The following is a 14,114-nucleotide window of genomic DNA, read 5'->3' as shown; positions in this document are numbered from 1 at the left end:
TTCTTGTCTTCTGATTATAGATGTTAAGCAGCAGCTTCCTTGGATGCTATTAACCACCTCCATACTTTCTTCAGGTCATGTCCTCTTAGCTGACATTCCAGCCTTGACAGTCTCTATATTTGCCACCCACCACCAGTTTCTGATAGTTAAGTACCACCACCCAGCCTCATTTGGTTTGAGGGGAGTAGTTATCACCCCATGGCTATTAGCGAACCAAGTTCAACAGTTTCTCCTAATTAGCCTCAGTCTGCAAAGGAGATACATATCTGAATTTATTAGAGATGCTAGTGTCACTCTCACCTGTACATTCCAGGTGACCTTGGTGAATAGTATGAGCCCAAGGGTTTCTGTGGAACATAATTCTCTGGTGGTCTTTTAGCCTTAGTCTATTCACTCCATCATGCACACTTCTCTGGTCCTTTTAATTGCTTCCTACACCATCTGCTACAGAAATTAAAGCATTTCAACATCACTCAACATGGAGTATTGCTTTTCCCAGACATTTTGGAGCCACCTTAGCAGCAAGTTTGCACCAACCGCTGGGGTTATTCCAGAGTATTAAACCCTGAAATATTTATCCAATCTGGTCTCTTTGGGTGAACTCATTCATAATCTAATCTCACAGTCATGCAATTTAGAGTATAGTCCCTTTTCTCCCTTCCGAGGCCCAGCACATCCCCCTCTGGGTTATGATACAACTAGACCCTGGTTATAGGCCTAGCAGCCAGGATATGAAATGGGGGCAGCTCTTGAGTGAGAACTTGTTGTCTTATAGAGAAAATACGTCTGTATTGTCTTCCCATATCAGGGTGGGGGTAGGGGTGGTAGCTCTTACTGCTGAGAGTTTGGAGACTTCTAAAGCTCAGAAGATTTATAGAAATCTGAGGAATCACACTGTTCAGGGGAATCCACCTAAATCTCTCCACACCATGTGTCAGAACCCTAGGTTCTCCCAGTCAGGGCTCTGACCTTGGCATAACAGACCTGCCTTGGTTGACTATTCAACCTTCTTCTAAATATAGCCACTCTATTAGATCTTGGGTTTGATCTTTAGGCTTTTCTTTTTGTTCAGTGCATGAGATAAGTACCTTTTAGCAACCTGCAAAAGAGACTGTCTGGCTCTCATATTTAATATTTAATTGTTTGTTAATTGCTCTCAGCCTTTCATTATCTATCTGTAGGGCACTGATGAAACTTAGTAACAACCACCCAATTCCATTATTCTAATATTTATTACCCCCATGTATTCCAGTGCCTGAATCATCACACTGGTCAGTGCATTCTACTACACTGAAGAGGCATTCTCCTAAGTTACCACATTAGAGTTTTCATAATTGGACCACACTTTGTGCCAGGTGCTACACATTCTCCACCTACCATCTGGGATGGTGTCCGCATTGCTGGCAGTGATCCAGTCACAAAACTCTATCTTATCTCTTGCTCTCTTGGAACCAACAGGCACAGTTAGGGTTCTCAGGAAATCAGACACTGAAAGGGAGATAGGAGTATAAACATATATTGGAGAGTAACACTTAATGGGGGAAAAAAGAAAGGAACCAGAATTGAGCAGAGGGAGCAGTTAGAAGGCAATGCAGATTTGAAAAAGTCTCTGCCAGCCCAACAGGGAGATCTAGAGCAAAGATTGTGAATTAAAGGAGTCCCACATTGGGCAGAAATTTCTAGGCCCTTGTACCCCTGCCTCATTCAGTTGTTGGCTGAAGGGTACCCTGAGAAGAGCATGCTATCAGCTACCACTGCCTTCTTCAGTTATTGGCTGGGACTGCCGTGGGAAGAGTGTGACCTCAGTTCAAAAGCTAAGGTGGACTCTCAAGGAACTAACAGCTGGAGGCTGTCAAGTAAACATCCCCCCTGCAGCTGGGAAATGAGTCCTTTCTTTAAGGGAGCTCTGAGCATCACATCTCCATGTCTATCATAGCCAAGAATACTTCCAAAAAAAGGGGAAGAAAAACAATAAAGCTGAAGGACTTGGAGCATTAGATATAAAAACCTATAATAAAGCTATAAAATAGAGTGTAGTACAGAAATAATAATAGGTATATAGATCAATGGAATAAAATCCAGAAGTAGAACCACACTTATACCCCCAGTTAATTTTTGAAAGAGGCACTAATATATTGCAATGGGGAAAGGAAATCTTTTCAACACATGTTGATGGGACAACTGGATATCTATTTAGAAAAAAATAAATCTTGATCTCTACCTCACACCTTACACAAAAATTATTTTGAGATAGATCCAACACTTAAACTTAAAGTTCAAAATCATAAAGGTTCTGGAAGAAAGCATAAATATAAGCAATAAATATAAAGGGAAAGATTGAAAGTTAGACATCAAAATTTAAAGCTGCTGCTCATCAAAAAATACCGTTAAAAAAGTGAATAAGAAACTCACAGGATGGGAGAAAATAGTGCAATACGTATGCCTGATAAAGAACTTGTATCCTGAATATATATCAGTATAAAAGAAAAACAATGTTAATAACATTAAAAAATGGGCAAAAACCTGAACACTTCACGTTGGAAGATATATAAACAGCCAATAAGCACAATAAAATTTCTAAACATCATTAGGGAAAATTCAAATTATAACCACAATAGAATATTATTACACACCCACTAAAATGGCTAAAATAAAAAAGATTAATGACACCAAATGTTAGCAAGAATGTGGAGCAACCAGAATTCTCACACATTGCTGGGGGTAAGTATAGAATGGTAAAACCATTTGACAGTTTATTTAGAAGTTAAATTTATACCTGCTCTATGACCCAACTCTTCTACTCTTTGATATATTTATGAAAGAAAAATGAAAACTTATTTCCACACACAGACTTGTACAAGTATGTATTTAATACCGTCTTTATTCACAATAGCCAAAAACTGGAAACGTCCTTCGAAATGAAAATGAATAATCAAAGTGTGTTTATTCTTACCGTGTAGCATTACTCAGCAATAAAAAGGAACACGGTGCCATTGCATGCAGACCTCCAGGCCCCAACTTATACTATTTTCAGGTAAATCACATCTGCTTTCCAGCCAGAGTGCCCAACATGTGGCATTGTGGAGGCACTGCCACTTAAGACAGTCACAAATTCCCATGACAATACACAGATAATGTTTTGTATCTATCATCTTCAGAGATATCCACTGTGGGCCTCTCCCACAAGGTCCATTAGCCCAAGCCAAAGCAGAGTCCAAGATCCAGTCATCACTATAGCAGGGTTGGGACAGTCAGACCAAAGGCCAAGGAACTATCAGTCAAACCAGAGGAGAGCTGACAGCTGGTGTCAGGGTCAGGGTTCACCACAGGTCCTCAGCTAGGGGAACTGGGACTTGCAAGGTGTCATGGATTGAATTGTGTCCCCCCAAAATGTGTGTTGACTTGGCAAGGCTGTGATTCCCAGTATTGTGTGATTGTCCAACATTTTGTCATCTGATATGATTTTCCCATGTGTTGTAAATCCTGCTTCTATGATGTTAAGGAGACAGAATTAGATGCAAGACTCAATCTACGAGATTAGGTTGTGTTTTAAGTCAGTCTCTTTTGAGCTGTAAAATAGAGAAACAAGTGGAGAGACAGGGGGACTTCATACCACCAAGAAATAAGAGCCAGGAGAATTGCACGTCCTTTGGATCTGGGGTCCTTGCGCTGAGCAGCTCCTTGACCGTGGAACACTAATGACAAGGACTTTCCCCAAAGCCGACAGAGATAGCAAGCCTTCCCCTGGAGCTGGCACCCTGAATTCAGATTTCTAGTCTCCTAGACTGTGAGAGAATAAATTTCACTTTGTTAAATCCATCCACTTGTGGTGTTTCTGTTATAGCAGCACTAGATAACTAAGACACAGGGTCAGAAGAAGAAGTCATTGGTTGGCCACAGTACTAAATCTAATGACTTTGGTCAGGGGCTGAGGGTACACCCAGATTCTGCACCAAGAATGCAGTGAGTAGGGACAGAGCCAAGATGGTGGACTAGTCAGATGCACCAAGCCATCCCTCTGCAACAAAGACTCAAAAAACCAAGCAGAATAGTTACAGACATCAATCCTGGAACCCCGAACTTTAAATGAAGGGATTAATATTAGATCAGAAGTCATTGAGAAGAATAAACTGACAGAAAACAGAGTAGAGATATGGAGTGGAGGTTCCCTGCCAACCAGCATGGCACAGCACAGCCATCTTGAGATAAAGCCAACAACCCCACACAAAGAGCACAGAAAGTCACCTTCATGGAATTCCCAATAGGAAATAGAAGAACGGTGCAGACACACACCCAGAGTGAATTAAGGTCTTTTTTGCTGGCTGCAGCTCAAGGAAGTGCCCAGACACTCTCACATAGTAACCAGAGAGGCACACTACTACAACCCCCACCCTTCTGGTGAGTAGTGGCATGAACTGCTCCATCCTAGCAGCCCCGACTGCTGGGAACTAGAGAATGAATCCCTTCCTCCCCCCCCCCCCCATTTAGCCTCATCTGAGCCCTGGAGGCCCAGTGGTTGAAAGCTTGGCTGCTAACCAAAAGGCTGGCAGTTCTAATCCACCAGCTACTCCTTGGAAACCCTATGGGGTATGGGGAAGTTCTACCCTGTCCTATAGGGTCACTATGAGTCAGAATCAACTCAGTGGCAATGGATTTTGGCTCCCCACTTCACCCACACTCTTGCCTCTCTCTTCTCACTGACCACATCCCATTGTGCTGCATCTGAGTGACCAGACTCTGCACCCCTCCATCCCACCAGCCAGCCTAGCTGCATCACATTAGAGCCACCCAGCCCTGTGACCTTCCCTCCCTGCTAACTCCCCTCCACTGTGCCACAACCATGTGAACTGGCCCAGCAACAATCCCTCCCACAAGCTCCGCCCCACTGGGCCACAGCTAAATGAACCAGTCTCACAACCCTCCCTCCCTACTGGCTCTGCCCTGCTGTGCCACAGCCAAGAAAACAGGCTCCAAGTTTCTCCCTTCCAGCCAGCTCTGCCCCCACTGTGCTACTGGTGAGTGAACTGGTCCTGTGTCACCTCACTCCTTGCTGGCTCTGCCCTGATGTGCTGCAGCCAAGGAAACTGATCCTGTACCCCCCTTCCCTAGCAGATTTGCCCCACTGTGTGACAGCAGAGTGATGCAGCCCCCACCCTCTCCTTCCATGCAGGTCTTCCATGTTGCACCACAGCTGAGCGACAAAGCCCCATTCTCCACCCCTCCACCAGCCCATCCTACTGCACTGTAGTTGAGTGACCTGGCCCCATGCCTATCCCTACCTGTTAACCCCACCCCATGCATCACAGATGAATGATCTGACCTTCCCATCCAGACAAGATGGTGAGAGCTATCATTCCCACAGAAGAGCAAGTAGCAAAGCACAGTCAGCCCACTCACCAAGACATATCAAAATACAACAAAAAAGCAATACAAAACAAACAAACATACAATCAATAAATAAAGAAAATAATACCTTAATGTCTCAGAGACGGCATACAATATCAAAACATATAAAAAAGCAGGACAAGATGGCTCCATCAAGTGACCAAAATAATCAGATAACCTTCTGATAGAAGAAAAGGCAGTGGAACTGCCTGATGTGGAATTCAACAGACTAATATTTAGGGTTCTCCAAGAGATTAGGAAAGTGATCAAGGAAAACACAGACAAAACTAAGGGGAAAATAGACAAAATCATGGAAAACAAGACAAAAACCAATGAAAACATAGCCAAAATCAAAGAAAACACAGACAAAGCAGCAGAAGAATATAGGAAAATAGTATAAGAACAAAACATCAAAATAAATGAACAGCTAGAAATAATACAAAAACAGCAACTACAAATCCAAAAGATAAACAACAAAATTTCAGAAATGGACAATGCGATATTGAAAAAATGGAAAACAGAATCAGCAAACTTGAAGACAAAATCCATTGATGCCACTTTGTTTGAGAAAATATCAGAGAAAATAGTGAAGAAAACTTAAGATTTATGTGGAACACAATCAAGAAAAAAAAATTTGCATGTGATCAAAGTTCCAGAACAGGGGAAGAAAATGGAAAACACAGAGAGGACTGTTGAATATTTTCTGGCAGAAGCTCCCCTAATATCATGAAAGATGAAAAGCTGACTATCCAAGAAGCTCAATGAATGTCATATAAGGTAGACTCCCAAAAAAGGACACCAAGACATATCACAATCACACTTGCCAAAACCAAAGACAAAGAAAGAATCCGGAGAGAAGCACAAGAAAAACAAAAAGTCACTTACAAAGGGGAAACAATAAGACTATGCTCTGATTATTTGGAAGAAACTATGAAGGCAAGAAGGCAATGGGATGACATATATAAAACCTTGAAAGAAAAAAAATGCCAAGAATAATATATGCTGCAAAACTCTCTCTAAAATACAATGGCAAAATCAGGACATTTCTAGATAAACAGAAATTAAGGGAACTTGCAAAAACCAAACTAAATTACAAGAAATATTAAAGGGAGTCCTTTGTTTAGAGAACCAGCAACATCAGACAACAACTTGAGTCAAGGACACAGGACTGCATCAGCCATATACCAACCTAGGTAATGAACTCTCAATAGTAAAACAAAACTCAAAGATTTAAAACAGGGAACCAGAGACGTCAATCCATAAATGACAACAACTTCAAAACCAAAAAAAGGGGAATAACCAGTGCAGGTATAAAACTTTCAAATGGACAGAAAGTCAAGGTGATACCAAGTAATAAAGAACTGGTTTGAACTTGAGTAGATAAGCATAAATTTTAAGGTAATGAAAAAAATAGTTAACAAAACCTACTCATCAAAATAAAAAATAAAAACATTAAGACTCAATAAACATGAAATCTATAATAATGAAAGAAATGAAAAGAAATTCCACAAGCAAAAGGAACTTAGCACAGGAAAGTAAGAGAAACAAAGAAAACATCAGCACAAAAAAAAAGTGCAACCAAATGACAGCAATAAAATCACAGCTATCGATTACACTGAATGTAAATGGCTTAAATGCACCTGTAAAGAGAGAGTGACGGAATGGATAAAAAAAACAAGATCCAACTATATGCTGTCTACAAGAGACAAACACATAACTATATTAAATATCTAAGAATGGAAAAGTATATATATATAAAGCAAACAGCAACCACAAAATAGCAGAAGTGCCAATACTAATCTCAGATAAAATAGACTTTAAGTCAAAATCCACCATAAAAGGCAAAGAAGGAACAAAGGGACAATTCACCAAGAAACATAACATTAGTAAATATGTATGCACCCAAACGAAAAGGCTCCAAAATATATAAAACAAACGCTAACAGCACTGAAAGGAGAAATAGACAGTTCCACAATCATAGCAGGAGACTTCAACATACCACTCTGGGTAAAAGACAGAGCATCTAGAAAGAAACTCAACAATGATACAGAAGATCTAAAGGCCACAATCAACAAACTTGACCTCACAGACAGACATATATAGAACATTCCATCCAATAGCAGTAAACTATGTATTCTTTTCCAAGGCACATAAAATATTCTGCAGAATAGACCACATTTTAGGCCACAAAGCAACCCTCAATAAAATCCAAAACACTGAAATAATGAAAAGCATCTTCTTTGCTCACAGTGTCATAAAAGTAGAAATTAACAACAGGAAGAGCAAGGAAAAAAATGTGAAAACTGAATAACACCTTGCTTAAAAACCACTCAGTAACAGAAGAAATCATAGATGGAATCAAAAAATTCCTAGAATCAAACGAGAATGAAAACACATCATACTAAAACCTTTGGGACACTGTAAAGGTAGTGCTCAGAGGTCAACTTATAGCAATAAACACACACATCAAAAGAGAAGAAAGAGCCAAAATCAAAATATTAGCCCTACAACTTGAACAAATGAAAGAGAACAGTAAAAGAAGCCCACAGTCACCAGAAGAAAGGAAATAATAAAGAACAGCGCAGAAATCAAAAATTCAATAGAAAAAATAAAAAAGACCAAAGATGGTTCTTTAAAAAGATCAACCAAATTGACAAACCATTGGTCAAATTGACAAAATAAAAACAGGGGAGGATGAAATAGCCCAAATAAGAAATGAAATGGGGGATATAACAACAAGCCCAACTGGAAAAAAAAAAAAGGATCATAACAGAGTACTATGAAAAACTATACTCCAACAAATTTGAAAACATAGAGGAAATGGACAAAGTTCTAGAAACACACTATCTACCTAAACTAACACAAACTGAGGTAGAAAATCTGAACAGACCTATAATGAGAAGAGATTGAAAAGGTAGTTTAAAAAAAAAAAAAACTCCCCCCCAAAAATAAAAGCCCTGGCCCAGATGGCTTCCCTGGAGAATTCTACCAAATATTCAGAGCAGAGCTCACACCAGTACTTCTGAAACCATTTCAGAGCATAGATAAGGAAGGAATACTTCTGAATTCATTCTATAAAGCCAGCATTATCCTGATACCAAAGTCAGGCAAAGAAACCACAAAAAAAGAAAATTACAGACCAATATTTCTTATGAATAAAGACATAAAAATTCTCACAAAATTCTAGCCAATTGAATTCCATATCATATCAAAAAAATAATCAAACACGACCAAGTGGGATTCATACCAGGTATACAAGGATGGCTCAACATTAGAACATCAATCAACGTAATCCACCACATACACAGAACAAAAGAAAAGAATCACATGATCATCTCAAGTAACGCAGAAAAAGGCATTTGATAAAGTCCAACATACATTCCTGATAAAAACTTCCAATAAAATAGGAATAGAATTCCTTGACATAATAAAGGACATCTATGCAAAATCAACAGCCAATATAATTTTCAATGGAGAGAGACAGAAAGCATTCCCTCTGAGAACAGGAACAAGACAAGGATGCTCTTTATCACCACTCCTATTTAACATTGTGCTTTAAGTCCTAGCTGGAGCAATAAGGCAAGAAAAAGAAATAAATGGTATCCAAACTGGTAAGTAAGAAGTAAAACTAGTCCTATTCTCAAATGATATGATCTTATACATAAAGAACTCTAAAAATTCCACAAGAAAACTACTGGAACTAAAAGAAAGATTCAGCAGAATGGCAGTATACAAGATCAACATACCAAAATCAGTTGTATTCCTATACACCAACAAAAAGAACTACAAAAAGGAAACCTGGAAAACAATACTATTCATAATAGCACCTGATAAAATAAAATATCTAGAAATAAATCTAACCAGGACATAAAAGACCTATACAAATAAACTACAAAACAGTACTTCAGGAAGCCAAAAGAGACCTACATAAACGGAAAAACATACCATCCTCATGAGTAGGAAGACTCAACATTGTGAAAATGTCAATTCTACCCAAAGCAATCTACAGATATAATGCAGTCACGATATAAATACCAAAAGCATTTGTTTAAGAGACGGAAAAACAATTCATTAACTTTATACAGAAAGGAAAGAGGACTTGGATAAGTAAAACATTATTGAAGAAGAAGAACAAAGTAGGAGGCCTCACACTACCTGATCTCAGAACCTTCTATACAGTCACAATAGTCAGAACATCCTGGTACTGCTACAAGGACAGACACATAGACCAATGGAACAGAACTGAGAACCCAGACCTAATTCCATCCACCCAAGATCAGCTGATCTTTGACAAAGGCCCAAAACAAAGTCCATTAAATGGGGAAACAACAGTCTCTTTAACAAACAGTGCTAGCAAAACTAGATGTCCATCTTTAAAAAAATGAAACAAGACTCATACCTCACACCAAATACAAAAACTAATTCAAAATGGATCAAAGACCTAAATATAAAACCTAAAACTATAAAGATCATGGAAGAAAAAGTAGGAACAATGGTAGGGGCCCTAATATATACCATAAATAGGATACAAACCATAAATAACAATGCACAAATACTATAAGATAAATTACATAACTGTTGTCTCCTAAAAATTAAACATATGCGCTCATCAAAAGACTTTTCCAAAACAGTAAAAAGAGAACCTACAAACAGGGAAAAAGTTTTTTACTACAACATGTCCGACAAGGGTCTAATCTCTAAAATGTATAAGATACTGCAACACTTCAACAAAATGATGAATAATATAATTTAAAAATGGGCAAAAGATATGAACAGACATTTCACCAAAGAAGACGTTCATGTTGCTGACACATGAGGAAATGCTCACGATCATTAGCCATTAAAACCTGTTGCCACTGAGTTCATCTCAACTCATAGCGACCATATAGGACAGAGTAGAACTGCCCCCATTGGGTTTACAAGGAGTGGTTGGTGGTCAGCAGCTGAGCGCTTAACCACTCCACCACCAGGGCTCCTCGTTAGTCATTAGAGAAATGTAAATCAAAACTACAATGATATACCCTCTAACATGACCTTATTGACACTAATAAAAAGAAATAGCAAATGTTGGAGAGGTTGCAGGAAGATTGGAACTCTTATACACTGCTGGTAGGAATGCAAAATAGTACAACCTCTGTGGAAAATGATATGACACTTCCTTAAAAAAGCTAGAAATAAGAACACCATATGATCCAGCAATCCCACTCCTAGGAATATGTCCTAGAGATATAAGAGCTGTTACATGAATAGACATATGCACACTATGTGCATTGCAGCATTATTCACAATAGCAAAAAGATGGAAACAACCTAAGTGCCTATCAACAGATGAATGAATAAACAAACTATGGTACATATACACAATGGAATACTATGCAATGGTAAAGAACAAAGATGAATCCATGAAACATCTCACAACATGGATGATTCTGGAGGACATCATGCTGCGTGAAATAGGTCAATCACAAAAGCATAAATACTATATGAGGCCACTATTATAAAACCTCAAGAAAAGGTTTACACACAGAAAAAAACAATTTTTGATGGTTATGAGGGAGGGGAGGGGTGGGGGGGGAATCACTAACTAGGTAGTAGACAAGTGTTAATTTTGGTGAAGGGAAAGACAATACACAAAATAGGGGAAGTCAGCACAACTTGACCAAGGCAGTCATAGAAGCTTCCTAGACACATCCAAACTTCCTAGGGGACCAACTTACTGGACTGAGAGCTGAGGACCATAGTCTCGGGGGACATCTAGGTTAACTGGCATAACATAGTTCATAAAGAAAATGTTCTAAGTCCTACTTTGGTGAGTAGCATCTGGGGTCTTAAAAGCTTGTGAGCAGCTATCTAAGATATATCTACTGGTCTCATCCTGTCTGGAGCAAAGGACAATGAAGAAAATCAAAGACACAAGGGAAATATTAGTTCAAAGGACTAATGGACCACAAGTGCCGCAGCCTCCACCAGCCTGTGCCCAGAACAACTAGATGGGGCCCTGCTACCACCAGCAACCATTCTGACAGGGATCACAGTAGAGGGTCCTGGACAGAGCAGGAGAAAAATGTAGAACAAAACTCAAATTCACCGGGTGAAATTTTCTGGTCTGACAGAGACTGGAGGAACCCCAAGATTATGGCCCCCAGATTCCCTTTTAACTCAGAACTGAAGTCACTTCGAAAGTTCACCCTTCGGTCAAAGGGCTATAAAACAAATAATAACACATGTGAGGAAAGTGCTTCTTAGTTCAATCAATTATATGAGTCCAAATGGCAACACCTGTCCAAAAGCAAAGACGAGAAAGCAGCAAGGGACAGGAAAACTGCATGCATGGAACCAGTTAATCCAGGGTGGAGAAGGGGAGAGTGTTGACACGTCAGGGCTTGCAACTAAAGTCACAAAATAATGTTTATAGGTTGTTGAATGAGAAATGAATTTGCACTGTTAACTTTCACCTAAAGCATAATAAATTTAAAAAAAAGAATGTAATGAGCAGATGCACTGTCCTCATCTCCAGTGATAGAGACTTATTAAAGAGCAGAAGAGGTCACTTGATTAGCCAGAGCCACAATATAGCTTTGTACAACAAGCTGTTCAGTGGGGTCGACCCATTGACAGCCACATGTAGGGCGTGTTCCTTCACAGCAGGAGCTCTTCCAGAAGTAAGTGTTGCAGAAAGCCATCAGATGGGGAAAAGGGCGTGAAAAATTCCAAAGAGAAAAAGGTAGGAGAGGAAGTTTACAAGTACCTTAGGGGAGGTGCTCCCGCAGCAAGGAGGTGAGTCTCTGAGTCACAGAGCTCCCAAGGCAGCAGCACCTTAAGGTCCTTATAACTACAGACCTTTATCTTATCTAGGGCTACCGTATGTCAGTGCAGCTTCGTGGGTATGTGAAGCATGCAGGCTCTAAATGGCTAAAAATCTGCTTATTTGGGCTATTTTTAAAACAACTGAATGTGTACAAATTTGAGTTTGGCACCAGTGGGATTTTTTGGCTAACAGGTCTCAGCTTGCTATGAAGAGGTAGACAACTTGGGGCCAAAACACAGAGTCCATCCTTAACTCACATGTAATGCTTGGCCCTTCTTCCATCACTGCAAGCTGTCAAGCCAGCTTTCTTGGAAACTAGAAAGAGGTTTTGCACCTTTAAAGATATGAATCTGAGCTCAAATAAGGGTCCTTCTTTTACTTCACCTAGCATTTATCCTCCCCAATAGAGGAGTGGATTTGATCAGATCCAATAGCTACCACTCCATGAGAACCATCAGGATCACAGCTAAGCCATCATCCTGGAGGTGGTGTCCTTCCTTGTGCCCTTCCACATATATCTTTTGTCTCCACTTCACATACAGCCAGTTACTGACCTGACCAGTTGATCCCATATAACAAAATTGATTTAATAATAAATCATGCTAAAGGTCTCATAGTTTCAGAGTCTCTTCTGACATCCATTTTGGTCTTTTCTTTCTTTGCTGTCTTTTTAATGACTTCTTGCTTTCTTCACGTATGATGTCCTTGAAGTCATTCCACAACTCGTCTGGTCTTTGGTCATTAGTATGTCAAATCTATGCTTGAGATGGTCTCTAAATTGAGGTGGGATATACTCAAGGTCATACCTTGGCTTTCATGGACTTGTTCTAAATTTCTTCAGTTTCAGGTTGAACTTGCATATGAGTAATTGACTGTCGTTCCACAGTCAGCTCCTGGCCTTGTTCTGACTGATGATATTGAGTTTTTCCATCGTCTCTTTCTACAGATGTAGTCAATATGATTTCTGTGTATTCCGTCTGGTGAGGTGCACGTGTATAGTCACCATTTATGTTGGTGAAAAAAGGTATTTGCAATGAAGAAGTCATTGGTCTTGCAAAATTCTATCATGCAACCTCCAGCATCATTTCTATTACCTAGGCCACATTTTCTGACTACCAATCCTTCTTTGTTTCCAGCTTTCACATTCTAATCACCAGTAATTATCAATGCATCCTGATAGCATGTTTGATCAATTTCAAACTGCAGAAGTTGGTAAAAATCTTCAATTTCTTCATCTTTGGCTTTAGTGTTCAGTGCATAAATTTAAATAAGAGTCATATTAACTGTTCTTCCTTGTAGGCGTATGGATATTATCCTATCAGTGACAGCGTTGTACTTCAGGATAGATCTTGAAATATTCTTTTTGGTGATGAAAGCTTCACCATTTCTCTTCAATTGTCATTCCTGGCATAGTACACCATATGATTGTCTGATTCAAAATGATCAGTGCCAGTCCATTTCAGTATACTAATGCTTAGGATATAATTTTTTATGTGTTCCATTTCATTTTTGACAACTTTCAATTTTCCCAGATTCATACTTCATATGTTCCACCTTCTGATTATTAATGGATGTTTGCAGCTGCTTCTTCTCATTTTGAGTCATGCCACATCAGCAAATGAAGGTGCCAAAGGCTTGACTCCATCCACATCATTAAAGTCGACTCTACTCTGAGGAGGCAGCTCTTCCCCAGTTGCATTTTGAGTGCCTTCCAACCTGAGGGGCTCATCTTCCGGCACTATATCAGACAACTTTCCACTGCTATGCATAAGGATTTCACTGGTTAATTCTTTTCAGAAGTAGACTGCGGGATCCTTCTTCCTAGTCTGTCTTAGTCTGGAAGCTCAGCTGAAACCTGTCTGCCATGGGTGACCCTGCTGGTATTTGAATACCAGTGGCATAGTTTCCAGTATCACAGCAAC

The sequence above is a fragment of the Trichechus manatus genome, unplaced genomic scaffold, assembly GCF_000243295.1.
Source record: "Trichechus manatus latirostris isolate Lorelei unplaced genomic scaffold, TriManLat1.0 scaffold00166, whole genome shotgun sequence".
NCBI lineage: Eukaryota > Metazoa > Chordata > Mammalia > Sirenia > Trichechidae > Trichechus > Trichechus manatus.
Note: the sequence above shows the minus strand (reverse complement) of the source record.